Raw genomic sequence first — 16061 nt, forward strand, 5'->3', positions numbered from 1 at the left:
GTCAGGAGGTCTTTGGGAGGTGATGAGTTCCCGAGGCTGGAGACCCTTGAATGGGATTTGTGCCTCAGAAAGGGGCCCAGCAAATCCCTCACCCTCCCATTGTGTCAGGGCCAGAGAGAAGGTGTGTGCCAACCAGGAAGGAGCCCACACCAGAATCCACCCGTGCAGCACCCTGATCCTGCCTTCCAGCCGCTAGAACTGTGAGAAACAAATTCCTGTTTTTCATAAGCCACTCAGTCAATGATGTTTCGTTACAGCAGCCTGAGCTGCCTGAGATGACGATGCTCACTGCCCTACAGAAACGGCTACTCCCCTCTCCCAGAAAGAGGGGTTTAATTAAAATCCCTGTCTCTCCTCGCGGCCACCACAGATCTCACTCCCCCACCCCAAAAGCCAGCAGTTGCTAGGATTAAAGGAAACAGAGGATTGTTTTAGACCAGCCCCTCCGTATCGATCTGAAGCCTATAACTTTGCCCACTTCCACGGTGGCCGTGTCACTGCATTGCCCATGTCAGCTCTGTGTCTGCACTGGGTCCCAGGCTGTGCACAGACTCTTCTAGCTGCCCATCCAGCACAGCCATTTCCCCTTCTGCTTTGGAGGCTGTCCTTCGATATCGAACTCCCACCTTTCTGCAACCCAAGGCCTTCTGATCCAGACATTCGGGGTGAGCTCAGCCATGTACTGGAGTCCTTGACTCAGGTAACCCAGGCCCAAGGCCTTGGCACCAACGATCTACTGGCTGTGGGGTCTGCACAGCCACTAGCTGTCCCAGCCACACCAGGGCCTGGGAGGGGAGGCAGAGGAACCTGTGAAGCTGCCAACAGCCATACGGGGACAGGGGCCCCTGGGATGAGGGGGATGCCATGGAAGGAAATTCAGAGAAAGAAAGAGCCCCAAGGCTGGACGGGTCATGCCCAAAGCCTACACTGCTGAATTTTCCAGGTTTCTGAACTCAATCGCTGACCCACACAGCACGTTTCCTGAGTGCTGACCCCGCGTGCCATTGGATACGGCAATAAGGTAGGACCCCCACCCACCCCTTCCCTGACACATACACAGGCCTGGGGACCCAGTTGGCACCGTGAGCCAGGGAAGGGGGCCATTTCAGACGGACAGTGGGTGCAGCCTTGCCAAAGCCCAGCAGTCACCTGCACTGCCACAGCCAGGCTGAGTCCAGATCAGCCGCACAGAAACCTGACCCTCTCAAGGGCACGCCTGAGCTCATTAGGGACAGACACCGTCTCCTGCTGATCTCCAACACTTTCTCTGCATGTCTAGTTACAAATGGACGACGCAGTCTCGGAAGCACAGCTGTGACTCTGGAGACAGATCCCAGGCCTCCACCTGCTCCTCTCCGTGGTGCCATTGATGGGGAGGGGCCGGTATGGCCGCGAGGCCGCATACCCACAGCCACCATGCCACGGAGACACGGGCCTTCGATGGTTACTTCTGCCAAAGAACCCTGCTGCGTCTTGGAGCACACCATGGTGGGCGGGAAGCTCCACCCGGAGAAACAGCGATGCTTCTCCCCAGAGCCAACGGAGGGCACCCCCCACCCTGCATGCAGCAGATTACTTACATTCTGGAAAACATCTGAGTTAGTGGAGAACAGTAAAATGAAAAGGTCACGCTAGAAAGTTTAGAAGGTTGTGTGGAGTCTCAGGAGGTCTAAAGATTTCTGAACCAAGACTGCTGTGGGCAACAAGCTTACAGGGAAAGTTTCCACACGGGCCTTCAACAAGCAACGCTCAGCAGGGAGGAGCCACGTTCTGGGCAGAACCTCAGAACAAGAACATCGGACACCACAAAGTCACAACAGAGCCAAAAGCAACTGAAATACAGCGCTCTCCTAAGATGTGTGCGTCACCTGCAGAAAGTCACCACACATTAAGATGGGGGAAGAAAAGGATAAGGTTAGAAACAAATTTGAAATTATTTCTGCATACATAAAATTTCTACATCCACTGGCTTTCTTTCTGGGAGTAACAACTTTTACATGAGATGCACATCCCCGTTGGAAGGAGTTTGGGTTTTCCGTGGGCAGAGTCAAGGGCTCTCCAAGAAATGTGAACCTTTTCTCACTCACTGAGCCGCGTGCCCTGAGGCCGTCCTGGCCTGTCTGAGCACCTCCCTGGTTCTGCCTCCAGCCAGCTCCTTCCAGCACTCACCCCGCTGCTCCCAGAGCCTGCACTGGCCCAGGATCTCCTCTTCTGCTGCTGTCAATCTTCCACTTTAGGGCAAATAAGTTGGAAACTAGAAAGTTATAAGACCCCTTAGCTTTGTCTTCTCAGAAAACAAAGAATACTAATTCTACTTCCATGGTTTAATATGTTGCCCCCATCTGCATGTTCATGGATATGTGTTTTTATATATTTTTTAATCAGTACTTATAAAAGCATGCACTGTTGGCTACGTTCAGTTCAATTACATTTGATGTAAGAAGTTTTAATTTCAGTGAATTCAGGCACTCAAAATTTAAGCCCTCTGACATCTATTAATCAAATGGAAAAATGACAGGTAGATATCACAAAAATCAAGAGAAGTGTTTAATATAAATCCTGGACTTTTAGATATTTCCACAAATGTAATGTATACATTAGTACACGACCTTGAGCATTTTCACAACTCTTTGAACTAAAATTCTGTTCTTAACTTTTATTGGTAGATCGACATCCACATGTGATTATAAGCAGCTCAAACATCAGCTCTTAAAAACAACCAGAAATGCTGTGGGCAAATCCCACCGAGCAGCAAATAACGGAACTGCACCCAACAACCCAGGCACCTCCCCTGAGGCATCTGGAACTTGAGGATTACGAGCAGCCTTTGGTTTCTGAGGCACCCGAGAGTGGGGACTCCAACTCCCCAAGTCTAGGAAGGCCTCAGCGATAAGGAAAACTGATCAAAAAGTCATCCCTGCCGGCCCCCTGCCATGGGTTCCCCCCTGCCGGCCCTCAGCCACGTGCTTACAGATCTCACTTCCTCTCTGTCCCGCAAAGCCTGACTCCTGATTCCAGCCCTGCTGCTTACTGGGATGTGGCCATGGACGTCAACTGCACCTGCAAGGGGAGAAGCCTGTCAGGATACAGGATTCTGGCCATCCTGGCAGCGCTCAAGCTGATACTGTAACTTGGTAGTGAGTTACTTAATGCAAAGGTTTAACTTTGAAAAATTTAGATGTGTGTATTCTAACGGAAATTCTGAATGTAGAACACAGGCCACACCCTCACACAGATGTTGTCTGGCCAGCACTCTTTTGTCTGTCTTTTCAATAGACATTTTTAAAAGCAGTTTTTGGTTCATAGCAAAATCAAGAGGAAAGTACAGAGAGTCCTCACCTATCTCCTTTCCCAGCACAGGCACAGCCTCCATCATTCTCCTGCCCTCACCAGACCAGCATGTCTCTACGACCGACAGACCCACATCAACACGGCACCACCACCCACAGTCCACAGCTCACACGAGGACTCGGCCTGCTGCTGCTCACTCTGTGGGTTTCACAGACGTGGAACGGCATGGATCCCCCATGAAAGCCCCACCTGGAGTTGTTTCCCACCTTCCATATCCCCTATGCTCCTCCCATTCATCTCTCCCTTCCCCAGCCCCTGGCAGCCACTGACTGTTTGACTGTCTCCACAGCTTTGCCTTTTCCAGACTGTGCTGTGGTTGGACTCGGACAGCAGGCAGCCTTTCCAGATTGGAGTCTCACTTAGCAACATGCATTTAAGATCCTTCCTTGTCTTCATGGCTTAGGGGTCCAGTTCTTTTTAGTGCTGAATAATATCCCAGTATCTGACATACCACAGTTTATCCATTCACCTGCTGAAGGGCATCTTGGTTGCTTTCTAGTTTTGGCAATTATAAAGCTGCTGTCAACGTCTGTGTGCACATTTCCGCATGGAAGTAAACTTTCAGCTCCTCCGAGTAAACGGCCAGGACTGTGATTGCTCCTGTGGTTGGAGAGCTTAGTTCCACAGAAAACCACCACGCTGCCTCCTACAGCAGCTGCCCCACTTCCCCCAGTGATGAGTGAGGGTCCTGATGCCCACACACCCACCAGCACGCGGCAGTGTCGGAGTTCGGGTTTTGGCCAGGCCGATGGGTGCACAGTGACGCCTCGCCCTATGACATAAGACGCGGGCCATGTTTCCACGTGTAGATTTGCCATCTGTGTATCTTCTTTGTTGGGGTATCTGTCCAGGTCTTTGGTCCATTTTTAATCAGGTTGTTCATTTTCTTGTTGAGTTTTGAGAGTTCCTTGCACGGTTTGGATAACAGCCTTTCTCAGATGAGTCTTTTACAGATGCGTTCTCCCCGTCTGTGGCCTGCCCTCTCATGCTCCTGAGACACTATGTTTTATATTTTGAAAAACACTTTAGACAGAAGATGGACCTCCCAGCCCACCACGGTTCTCAGTTTGGCCGTGGTCACCACCCTCCCAGCCCTGGTTCCCACCTTTCCACGATCTGCTGGTCCTATGGGTGTCAACCCATACTAAGTCCCTAACATATCTCCAATGATGGCAACGTCAAAGCAGGCAGTTGGCAGGTAGAAAGGAGCTGATGGAGGCCGGAGCAGAGCGTGAAGGCCAGCGGATTCATCCCTCGGGGACCGGCAGGCCTCTCAGATATCCCCCTGGGTCACCTCCCAAATGAAGTACCTGCTTTGGCCGTGGGCAGGAAGCAGGGCCTGGCCCAGATCTCAGCATATTTGACCTGGCACGGCATTTACAGGTGAGCCTCCATAACCGGAAACTCGACTCTCTGGGGAGAATGCATTTTCATTATCAAGGCTTTTAGGCTTTTAATTAAGAAACCAAAGAGCAGTGACTGGAGTGAGGATGCAGGGACTCTGGGTGACCCACACGCTCGTTTCCACCTGGCACGAAGGACCCTGGAGTGAGGGTGCAGTGCCTGCTCTGAGTCACCAGCACACTCATCATTTCTACATGAAGAACCCTGTGAGCCTGTCCCAGGACTTTTTAGCCTAGACCTAAAAATTCGCAGCTCAGGAAACCTTCATCATTTTAGGAACCTGAGGAGTGGGCCAGGGGGATCTCACAGAGTGAGGTGCTGTCTATGGGGTCAGCAAAGTGCAGCTGGGGCTTCCCGCAAGCACTTCAGCGAGGCCGTGCACTGGCCCGAGGCTGGTTCCGCCTCCTATCCTCGGTTCTCATGCCCAACCGTGAGGGGAGCCCCCCGCTTCAGGAGCGGTCCCTGGCTCCAGGCCCTAACATCCATGTCCAGGCCCCTGGTAGGGCAGCTTCTACCCCAGGGAGGCTGGGACTGGAGACAGCCTGGAGCTCTAGGCAATCCTGGCAACCACATGCTTCCCGAAGTGGCTGCAGACAAACTCCTGCTTCCAAAACCTGGCACGGGCTGTGTGAGGCCTGGAACGCGGGAGGCGCGATTACCCTCTCATGGTTATCAAGTCAAGTCATAGTCTCTTAGAACTATGTGTGACTGGAAGTATACACATTATGGAAGTGTATATAAATGTGAATACAGACACGCTTATTTTCCTTTTATATACCTTACATATATGTGTATACGTGCATATGTATAAAACATGGAAGAGAAAACCATACTTAAGATTTCAAATCTCAGTCACAAAGATCTCAGAAGCAAATTATTATTCTTAAATTCTAAACAAAGATGTAACATTTTACATTCTTACAAACAAAACATTCTCTATTAGCATTTTATTTTAAAAACTAAGAATGCATTGCACTTTCTCAATTTCGATTTTTAACTCAGCTCACAAAGGCCCCTGTAGAAAGGACTCCGTACCGCGGCAAGGATGGCGGTGGTCACACCTGTGTCCATTTATCCTCTCTACATCTAGCTCCTCTCCCTGAGGCAACAGCACCTCCGAAGTCACAGCCTGGCCTCCCATCTCTCCCCCGTCCCGGGCTTTTTGGCATGTTGCTCTGCTGCACACACCTCAGCAAATACTGCTGATTAGCCAGAATCGCCCAGAAATCTCTTAACCTTGATTCTGGCTGCTTTTGTAATTTGTAATATCTGTACTTCTGGTGTGATTTGAGAAACAACAAATTTTAAAATTAGAGAAGATGTGGTTTTTATTCTCTCCTTTCTACTTGCAACCTTGAAAATTCAAGTAGCAGCAAGGGTTTGTTGAAAGTAACTTCCACCAAATAGAACCTATTACAAAGGTACTACAGAGTGTCAAATAACCACATAGATGTAAAATAGACATGCAGACACAGATATAAAATCCAATGGTTAAACCAAATTGAGAAATGCTTGCCAGTTTGATAGGACTTCTAAAACTTGACATAAATGTTGGCTGAGGGATACAAGATGTTATGAGATGAGTGAGATGCTTGGCCTAGAACCACAGGCTCTCTCCTCTTTACAGCAGAAAATCCATAAGGAAGTCAAATCTGAAAGAACCAGGTACCACTGAATGGCATACTCAGCCATCCTTCCCCATTCCTGGGCCAGCTGCAGTGAGTGCAGCCAGTCGTTCACCAACATCCATCATCCATCCTCCAAGGCCATGGCTACACTTTACTCCCAGGCTCCCTGTCATTATGTAGATTAGGTAAATCAGGGCCACTCTCACCTTAAGCCTCCCCTGCCAGCATGGAAATCGCCCAGTCCCAACCACAGCAAGGACAGCCATGTCCCTGGGAATGCAGAGCAGGGGTCGGGAAGAAACCTAGATCTCTGAATACCTCATGGAGCAGTCACCAGCCTGGAACATCCTCCCTGACGGCTTTGCAACAGAGAAGAACTCCTTGGTTCCTCAAGCTACAATACTGCAGAGTCTCAGGTCACAGCATCCTTACCTACCCTCGTCAGGAACCGTTCATGCTCATCAAGACATGAGAACAAAACTGCAGTGGCACAGTCACACTCGACACAGACCACCTGCTGCTCACATTCATCGTATTAACACCAAAAGGCCACCTTGGTGGATATCCTGGGTGTGGACACTTGGCGGCTTTTTGCTGGAGACGCGCTTTGTGCATTTATCGCACGACCATCTTGGCCTCAGGAGGGGCTGTGCAGATGGCAGCTGTGCACGTCACAGGGAGTCTCACTTGCTGGACTCTCAGCCAGCTCCCACTATCAGTGCCCGCAGACTCCTCTCCTCCGGGAGCACGTGCTTGGACGCCACAGTGGCCTGTGGATCCACACAACAGCACTGTGTGCCCCAGGAGCTTAGAAAGTACCACTGCATCAATGCCTCCACAGGTGAGGCCGGGGGCAGAAGCCAACCTCAAGCAGTTACGGTCCTCCGTGGGGCTGGCGTCCAGGCAGGAAGGCGGCTCAGCGGCTCTCCTCTCACTGTGGAACTTCCTAGGTCCCCACATGAACAGAACCCTAAATAACACGCAACAAACAACAGGAACGAGAACACGACCAGCAGCTTCTGAGATGAGCAAGCTGGGCTGATCATGAGACACCTGACGGGGACGGTGCCAGAGCCCCTCCCGGTAACCTGTGAGGACAGCACTGCCAGCATCTCCCTAAAACCAGCCCAAGTCAAGTTAGACTTGAGGCTTTCCAGGACTGGGTAGATCCATTCAATCCCACAGTCTGAACCTTCCAGGCCGTGTCTCATGGCCCTCATCTCACATATGGGAACCCGGACGCTGCACCATAAACGCAGCCCCAAGCCCTCGTTCCTTCTTCAACACCACACACCAGTACAGTGAACACTTAGGATCTGGGCATTCACGTAAAATACTGCTTAACTAAAACTTCTGATTTAGAATATGTTTAATTCCTACTCACAGAGCTGAAAGTGTTTTGTCATAGAAGGCGGTAGCTGTAACTAAGCATGAGAGAAGAAGGGATCAGAGTGGTGCCAAGTATTAAATATTCCTCTAAATCTATTCACCAGGTTGCCATGCTATTGTCACCTGCTTCATTTTCTGTCCTTAAAAGACAAAATAGTTACTTTTCAAAATAGACAACCTGTTTTACTGATGCTTAGCTATAAAGTTGCGAGCTACGTATCCAAAAGGGAGATATGGGAAAACAGAAAAGGTCCACAAGCGATCGGGTGGGGAGGGGCGCAGTTGCAGCAGCACCTGGCTCTGTTGCGTTGTGAGCCAGCCACGTGGGCTGGACAGCTCACTTAGCCACTGAAATTATATCATCTAAGATTTTGTTGCAGTTACTTTGACAAATTCTCCCTCCTGCTATGAAGAGTAAGGTTTGAGGGGTTTTTTTGTGTTTTTTTTTTTTTGACTTGGAGTCTCGCTATGTCACCCAGGCCGGAGTGCAGTATTACAATCATGGCTCATCGCGGCCTTGACCTTCTGGCTCAAGCAATCCTCCCGCCTCAGCCTTCCAAGCAGCTGGGACCCAAAGGCGAGTTTGATTTCTTTGCTAACGAATTCCTAATTCACCTCGCAGTGGGCCTGTCAAGGCCCTATGCCCGGACATCCACCTTGCCGACCGTCCATGTGGTCTCTAAGGTGGATGCACTCCGGTTGCCTGGGCTCTGCACGCGATACTGAGTCTCCAAGTCTGCCGCTGTATAAGGGACTGACAGCCCCAAGCGTCTCGACGCGCCACCTTGAGCCGGGCTTTATTCCACAGGGCGACTCTGCTTCCCGTGATGAGATGCAGCACGTGAGCACAGATCAAAGGGTATCAGCAACTAACCCATTCCCCTGGTACTAAGCAGAGGACCAAGAGTTTAGTTCCTTACTTATTTACTACGGGCTTGATTCAAAGCAGCTTTCTGGGATCCTGGGGACAAACATCTCCAACTGGTGAGAATTCTGGCTTTAGTAACGGAAGGATCACCTAAAGCCCATTTTGTAACTGCTGTTCTCATCAGAATTTGAGGCCAAAGGGAAAAATAAAAGGGGGGCTAAGATCGTGACACCCCAGTTTGCACAAGGCCAACCAGCCTGCTTGAGGGGGTAAAAGGAATAGGATTTTTAAACTGCTGAGTTTTAAAAACATGGCTGTAGGCTGGGCGCACTGGTTCACGTCTATAAGCCCAGCACTTTGGGAGGCCGAGGTGGGAGGATTGCTTGAGGCCAGGAGTTCAAGACTGGCTTGAGTAACACAGCAATACCCTATCTCTTTAAAAAGAAAAAAAAAGTTATTAAAATAGTAATAAAAAGATTAATGCAATAAATTACTATGTCAACATGGCACCCCCTGCTGTCAGACGAGGTGCAATCTCTGTGGCTGTGAGGTCCGGAGAGAAATGTAACCGGCATCATAGGGAAGGTCAACCCCAAAGCCCCACAACATTACTCCTGTACAGTGTGTTAACCAGCATGAAGTCTCCTCCACAATCAGAAGCCTGGTTTAGAGGAACGCTGCCCACTGGACCTGGGTGGACTCCAGATGCCGGCCGACCAGACAGCCCCACCCTGGGACCCTGCCAGCAGCCCCGACTGGACAGAATGACCTCGTGAGTGTCCTTTCCTGCCACAGGCTGCAGACCCTGAGCCAGTCCTGGCTGTGACTGAGGCTGCGCATAAACGTCTGCGCCCAACAGCTCACCTTTGTACATGACACGCCCAGTCCACCTCATTTCAAATGTTACACTTGCCCCAAGGCGAACATAGATGTTACAGGTTAACTCACTGCATGTGTGCTAGACTTTCCCTATAAGTGTTCAGACATTGCACGAACCGGATGAACAAACCCCACTTTCCCTGTAAACGTTCAGACATTCCTTGAGCCCGATGAACACACACAGCCAACAAACCCCGGAACGTGTAACGCCGCGGCCTCCTCCCCTCCTGAGGGGCGTGTGCTTACAGCTCCCCCAAGACCACATTTCCCAAAGCACAGAGTGTTACTCTGAAAATAAAACCTCCTTTTTCCTTCCTCTGTACATCTCGTGGTCGTGTTAACAACTATTGCTACAAATGCAGAGAAACGGGGTATCATCCGTGCTGGTCACTGAATTCCTAGCACCAAAGCTTCAAGGCCCCCCAGTCTGAAGGAAGCTTCTATCACCCTAAAGCCAACTCTGGAGACGAAGGCCAAGCTGGGGAAAGACTGTGTCTCTGCAAATCCACGCCACGGGGCCCTCTGCAGTTGTGTGTAAGGAACTCTTGGTCTGTCCTGGGGTTTGGGGAAATCAGGATGCAAGCAGACACCGTACGCTCTGCCACGGGACCGTGAAGTCTGCGGAACCTCAGAGGAACACGGAGACAAATGGCTGCATGACTCCCACAGGCCGAGCCTCGATGGGCGTCCGTGTCAAGAACACAGACACGCCGGGAGGGGCAGCCGATGCAGGCAACGCCTGCAACTCCAGCAAGCAACAGCGTCTGAGTGTGGGGTTCTCTGGCCAGGCTCCACCACAACTGCCATATTCTGTGACAAAATTTTAAAAATAGATTTTAACTAGTTATAACTCTAACTTGTTTTACACATAAACAGAACACAGGGTACCAACAGGCTCCAAAATACTTTGCCTAGAACCAAGTCTAGAATGCAGATGGATGCTGCTCCGAGTGTGACGAGTCCCCTGGTAGTGCCATAAATCCTAGATCTAGGTGACTAAGTGCTCTTCCTAAACCAGACGGCACCATGAGGCTCTGAGGGCACCCTCTGTCCCCAGGCCAGTCCATCAGCCCCTGCAGAAGCTTCTAGAGTAAGAGCCTGTGGATTTGTATTGGACGGATGTAAACCAAGCAAAGTCACAGGGGCTCGTCCTGGAAGCCCATCCATTTACCCACTCATGCCGTGGAGAGCCCTGCCCCCAACTCCACACCCGCAATCACGCTCAACCACAAGAACTGGCTTCTAGGCCCTCAAGCTACTCCCTCTCGACCCCGGACAGACGCTTCTCAAACCATGAGACCCAGAGTAGCCTTAACAGGTGGTCCCAGCAGAACTGGCCACTGCATGAATTGATACTTTGTGTGTGGGGGGGTGGTTGTTCTTCTGTCACTCAGACACAGTGCACCATAAGTACAGTGGTGCTATCATGGTTCACTGCAGCCTCAACCTGCCAGGCTTGGGTCATCCTCCAGCCTTAGCTTCCCGAGTAGCTGGGACCACAGGTGTACATCACCTGTCCTATTTAATTTTTTGTAGAGTCAGGGTCTTGCTATGTTCCCCAGGCTGGTCTTGAATTCCTGGGCTCAAAAGTGAACTGCCCAACTCAGCCTCCCAAGGTGTTGGGATGACAGGTGTGAGCCACTATGCCCAGCCTAGAATTGGTTTTTCTTAAACCTGAGTTTGACACATGAACCCCACTTACATAGATATCAGCACACTCTCACAGCTCGAGAGTTTTCCTGAATCTCAATTCTGTCCGTTCAAGGTCAATATCTAAGAAAGGGTCAGAACTGACCCTCCCTCAGTGAAGCCTAAGAGCAAATGCAGCAGCATCTCAGTGTATGAGGAGACAAAGTAAGAAGGGTGGAAAATACACACTGAAATTCTAGTGCTAGAATCATAATCACCAACACTTTAAGAGGGAATCTGCTTTCCAAAATATGTAGCTGCTGGATTAATTTCAAAGTCACCAGATTCCACAGGCAGTAGCTCACAGGGGCACAGCTTTCTAAGGCCGCACAGCCCGGGACAGCGTAACAGCCTCGGGGCAAAGCAAACTAAACAAAGGCTTGGTTCTCTCAAGGAGGAAGGTGCTCAAGTGTTTCCAAATAGATTCTTCTAAGTAAGTTAGATGCCTCCTACAACACTGTTTAGAGTGCCAGTGTATTCAGAAACATGAAGTTGAAACTACATCTCAGGACCCCAAAATCACTACGCTAAAGGGACGTCAAGGTGAGGAAGAGCTTAGACCAAACCCGCCTCCCATGCTCTTCCTAACAGAGACAGCTACTGGGGGTGGGGGGAAAAAGCCACGTACCTCCCTCACAACCGATCCACAAGGAAATTCCTCATGGACAGAGGACAGAACTCAAAGTCCCCATCTGCACACGGAGATAAATGCGGATCTAACTGCTTCCTCTGGAAAGATGCACCAGAAATGCATTTGTCTGATCTACCTGTGACCTGGAAATCCCTCCCCGCTTCGAGCCGTCCATCCTTCCTAGACTGAACCAACGTACGTCTCACATGTATTGATGTCTCACGTCTCCCTAAAATGTGTAAGACCAAGTTGTGCCCCAAACACCTTGGACACATGTCCAGGACCTCCTGAGGCTGCCGCAGTGTGTCCTCAAGCCCTCCTAAGGCTGTGTCTATAACCTTGGGAAAATGAACTCTATGGACCGAGGAGTGTCGCAGAGATCCTTCTGGTTTACAGGAAGCATTCTCTCCTGCGAGTATATCAATGAAATCACGTGGAATTACAAAATGCCACTTTAGTAAAAGCCAAGGAATTAGGGTTCTATGTGCTTAAAAAAAAAAAGTAACGTTCTATTTGTCAATGGACCATGAAGCCCACACCCCCTTTTGCAGTGAAGATGTCAAATGGGACGAGAGTCCCCTCCTGAGGATGCTACCCTCTGACCCCACTTCCCAGAGTCCAGTTTCCTGCTGCTCAGGGAACAGCAACCCCAGCTTCACGAGGCTCAGGCCTCCAAACCCAACTCCCACCCATGCTGGAGAATCACCCCAGGGACTAGCTAAGTGGCAGGTGCAACTCTCACCTCACCCCCTTAAAGGGGAAAAGGCACCTTCCCGCTCCTCTTCCTGCTGGTGGGAACAGGGGCAGGAGCTGGAGGATCAGGAGTCGGGCGGCAGAACGGAAGCAGCCTGGGTCCCTGCTAGTCAGAGTTGGCAAATGCCAACCATCCCCGACATTCACTTTGCAAATAAATCCTTCTCTTTTGTCAGGTCCCTGGTTATAAGTTTGCACCCATAACTTAAAAAGAAAAAAAAAACTCAGATTAAAAAATCGGCGTTTGGCTGACAATATTTCAATTATCTTGGGGCCTTGGGTCAAATGATGGCAAAACAGGAAACTGAACGCTGTTATTCAGGAAACTACCTTCCAGCGCCGTCTACCCTCCCAGGCTGTCACCTTATGGTTGTTTGTCTGCTAGATGATTAACAATAACTGTTCTGAAAACCTAGGTGTACAGAACAGACAAGAAGTCAGCTCGGGTTGAGGGGAAGCAGGATAAGACCCTCTTCCCCGCAGGATGGTGGAAGAGGAGGAACCTTCAGCACCTGGGTTTTCAGGATGCTGGATCTCTGAGAGCATCTCTCACAGCTCAAGTACAGCCAGACCCTCCTCTGACACAGCCTGTTCAGGCGAAGGTGGCACCTGCCCTAGAGACCCACAGCCCTGTGCGGGGCTCAGCTGGAGCTGAACTTGCCTCCCTTGGTAAGAGTCAGGGCCAGGGGTGGGGAGAGGAGAGAAGCAGCAGGCCTGAGGGCCACTGTGGAAACTCCATGCCGCGCTAATTCTCGTCTGATGTGCTCCGGCCAAAGCCACGCTTCTCGGAGGGAGTTTCCCTTCACACATCCGGAAATCATCAACATCTAGTCTCCCCACAGAACAAATCCTTCCCCAGGAGGCAGACGCTTGGCTGTAACGCGGGGTAATGAGGGGCGCGCCTTCGTGCCCACTCTGTAGTGTTTCCTGTTACCTATTTTACCTTAAGCTACAAATGATTCCCGTTTACACGGGACACAGTGACACAGACAGCAAAACACATGAGATTCAGTGTGATCCCACACCCGTCACTGCTGACCTCAAGTGCTTCGTTCGTTTTGCTTCTAGAGTTTGTACTCTCTCCCGGGGTTCCAGGCCTGTGGATTCAACCAACCATAGATCAACATATTTTTAATGTGTTTGTACTAAGCATTCAGACTTTATTATTCATTAAACAACTACTCGCATGGTATGTCCATGGTATAGCTGTTACGAGCAACCCTGACATGACTGTCTGCAGGAGGATGTGCATATGTCATATACAAACACGATGCCATTTTATTGCAGGGACCTCAACACCCAAAGACCTTGGATTCCATAGGCAGTCCTGCAGCCCACCCCCATGGGCACTGTGGAATGGCTATAATAGAAAATATGGAGGTTTTAAACAGTTATGTACTAAATCTAATCTTTTGTTAAGAAATTAACGTGTATCACTTGTATTATTTGGAAGTCCTTCCTGGCCCAGAGACTTGACATGTTCTTATCTTTTTGTCCACAGATCTAGCCATTCCAGTAAACTTGTTGAACACAAATCAATTTTACAATTAAATTCTTACAAGAATCACACTCAATCTGTAAGCTGCTTTGGTTTTTAAAGTGAAATAACCAATAGTTTTACCAACCTGCTATATCATAGAATAACAGGATAAAGCAGCCCCATGACATGCAAAAACATGGGGTTCAAAGCTAACCAGTATAAAACACGTTACAAACCCCTAAATATGAAAACGTTTTACACCAAAACAGATATTCCAGAAAAAAACAAGATGTTCAAAAAAGCCCTTTGCAGAAAAGCACTTTCCCCTTTATTTTTCACACGGTTTCCTGAAGCTTGTGTTTGGTGATGACCATGAACCAGAAGTAGCGTCCCCTGCAACTACTGCCACCACAACACAGAATATTAAGGCATTAAAAAAAAGGACACAGCATATTTCCTATTGTTGAGAACAGGTAGAGTGTTATAAAAATGAGAGTGTTCTAAAGTCAACAATGTTCAAATTCTAGGTCTCCCGCAGACACTAGACGGTAACCGCCAAAGCTTATGTACTTGGCAACGTTCAAGGAGATCAAGTTCAGAGCTGTCACAATGCAGCACCATCCTCACGCGATTATCTCAGGCGGGTTTGAGGGCAAGTGCCCCCGTCACAGTGGGAAAGCTGCCCAGCCCAGCACTTCCTGAGATCACAGACCTTCACCTTCCCACGTCTTCAATAGTTCCGTTACACCGGGAACCAGACAACAAAACCTGAAACACTTCCTCAAATCTCAAGACAGTCTTTAGAGCTCTTTTCCTTTCCCCTTCTCTTACTGAAAAAGCCTATTTTGTAAGCAACCTGTAGTGCTTCCCAGAGCTGGGGCGGGAGGAGAGCTGGTGTTGGGTAGACCGAGTTTCAAGCGTGGGGAGACCAGGAAGTTCTGGAGATGGATGGCGGTGATCGTGGCACCACAGTGTGAACACACTTAATGCCTCCAAACCATACACTTAAAAATAGAGTGCTATGTAATTTTACCGCAATCAACACACTGAGAAAACTCATCTATAATTACTGTCATTTCCAATATCTTGCACCCTGTAAGTTGCATTTGCTTTTGGAAATCCTCAGAGCAATTGAAAGACTAATACCCTAATCATCTCTGAAACGCAGGCAAAGTCGTTCAAGGGTTTGGTTATAGGAAAGTAGCTGGAAAGCAAAGCGCCCGTTAGACATGGCAGCCGTGGTAGCACAAACACATGGTAGGAAGATGGTGGTCATGCTACACACAGATGGGAAGGGTGTGGGGAGCCACAGCACCGGATACTCGGGAGGCACCTGGGCAGGAGCTGAGAATGTACCAAACGCGTTCGATCATGCAACATTCACGGACCGTGAGTCCAGCCACCGCCACTGACATCCACTGTGGCCGGGGTGTCCTCTGCCACAGAGATACACACCCTGCCAAGGATAGTGTACAGATTAAACGTCAAAGCACAGACATGCTCAGGTCCCGCTGTTCACATAGAAGCAAACACAACACATTTCCCAGACCCCAGCAGCATGACTCTCCACTTGACTGCAACCCGGTCCCACTTATTCTCGAACCCATCTCTCCCGGACCCCACAGCATGACTCTCCACCTGACTGCACCCCATCCTGTGCATCCTTGCATCTGTGTCTCGGCCCTCACTCACTCCCTCACTTCCTCGTTGGGTCAGGAACCAAAAGTCCACTGTGTCCCTGGTGCACTGAGCTTTGTCAGGGGCCTCTGGGCCGCATGCTGGGACACGCAACTAGGAACTCCCAGTGCACACGTTGGTCTCCTGCAAGACGCTTGGCTCTTATGTGCGGGAGCCGGGAGCCGGCACCCACCCCTACAATTGACTGCACTCTTAGAAAAGTCACAGAAGGCCCCTCACCAACCCAGCAGCACCCTGAGGCCACATCCCACTTGCCTGCTGTCTCCTGAGCCTCCCACCCTGTGATGACTC

This window comes from Macaca fascicularis, chromosome 11 (assembly GCF_037993035.2).
Source record: "Macaca fascicularis isolate 582-1 chromosome 11, T2T-MFA8v1.1".
NCBI classification, from domain to species: domain Eukaryota; kingdom Metazoa; phylum Chordata; class Mammalia; order Primates; family Cercopithecidae; genus Macaca; species Macaca fascicularis.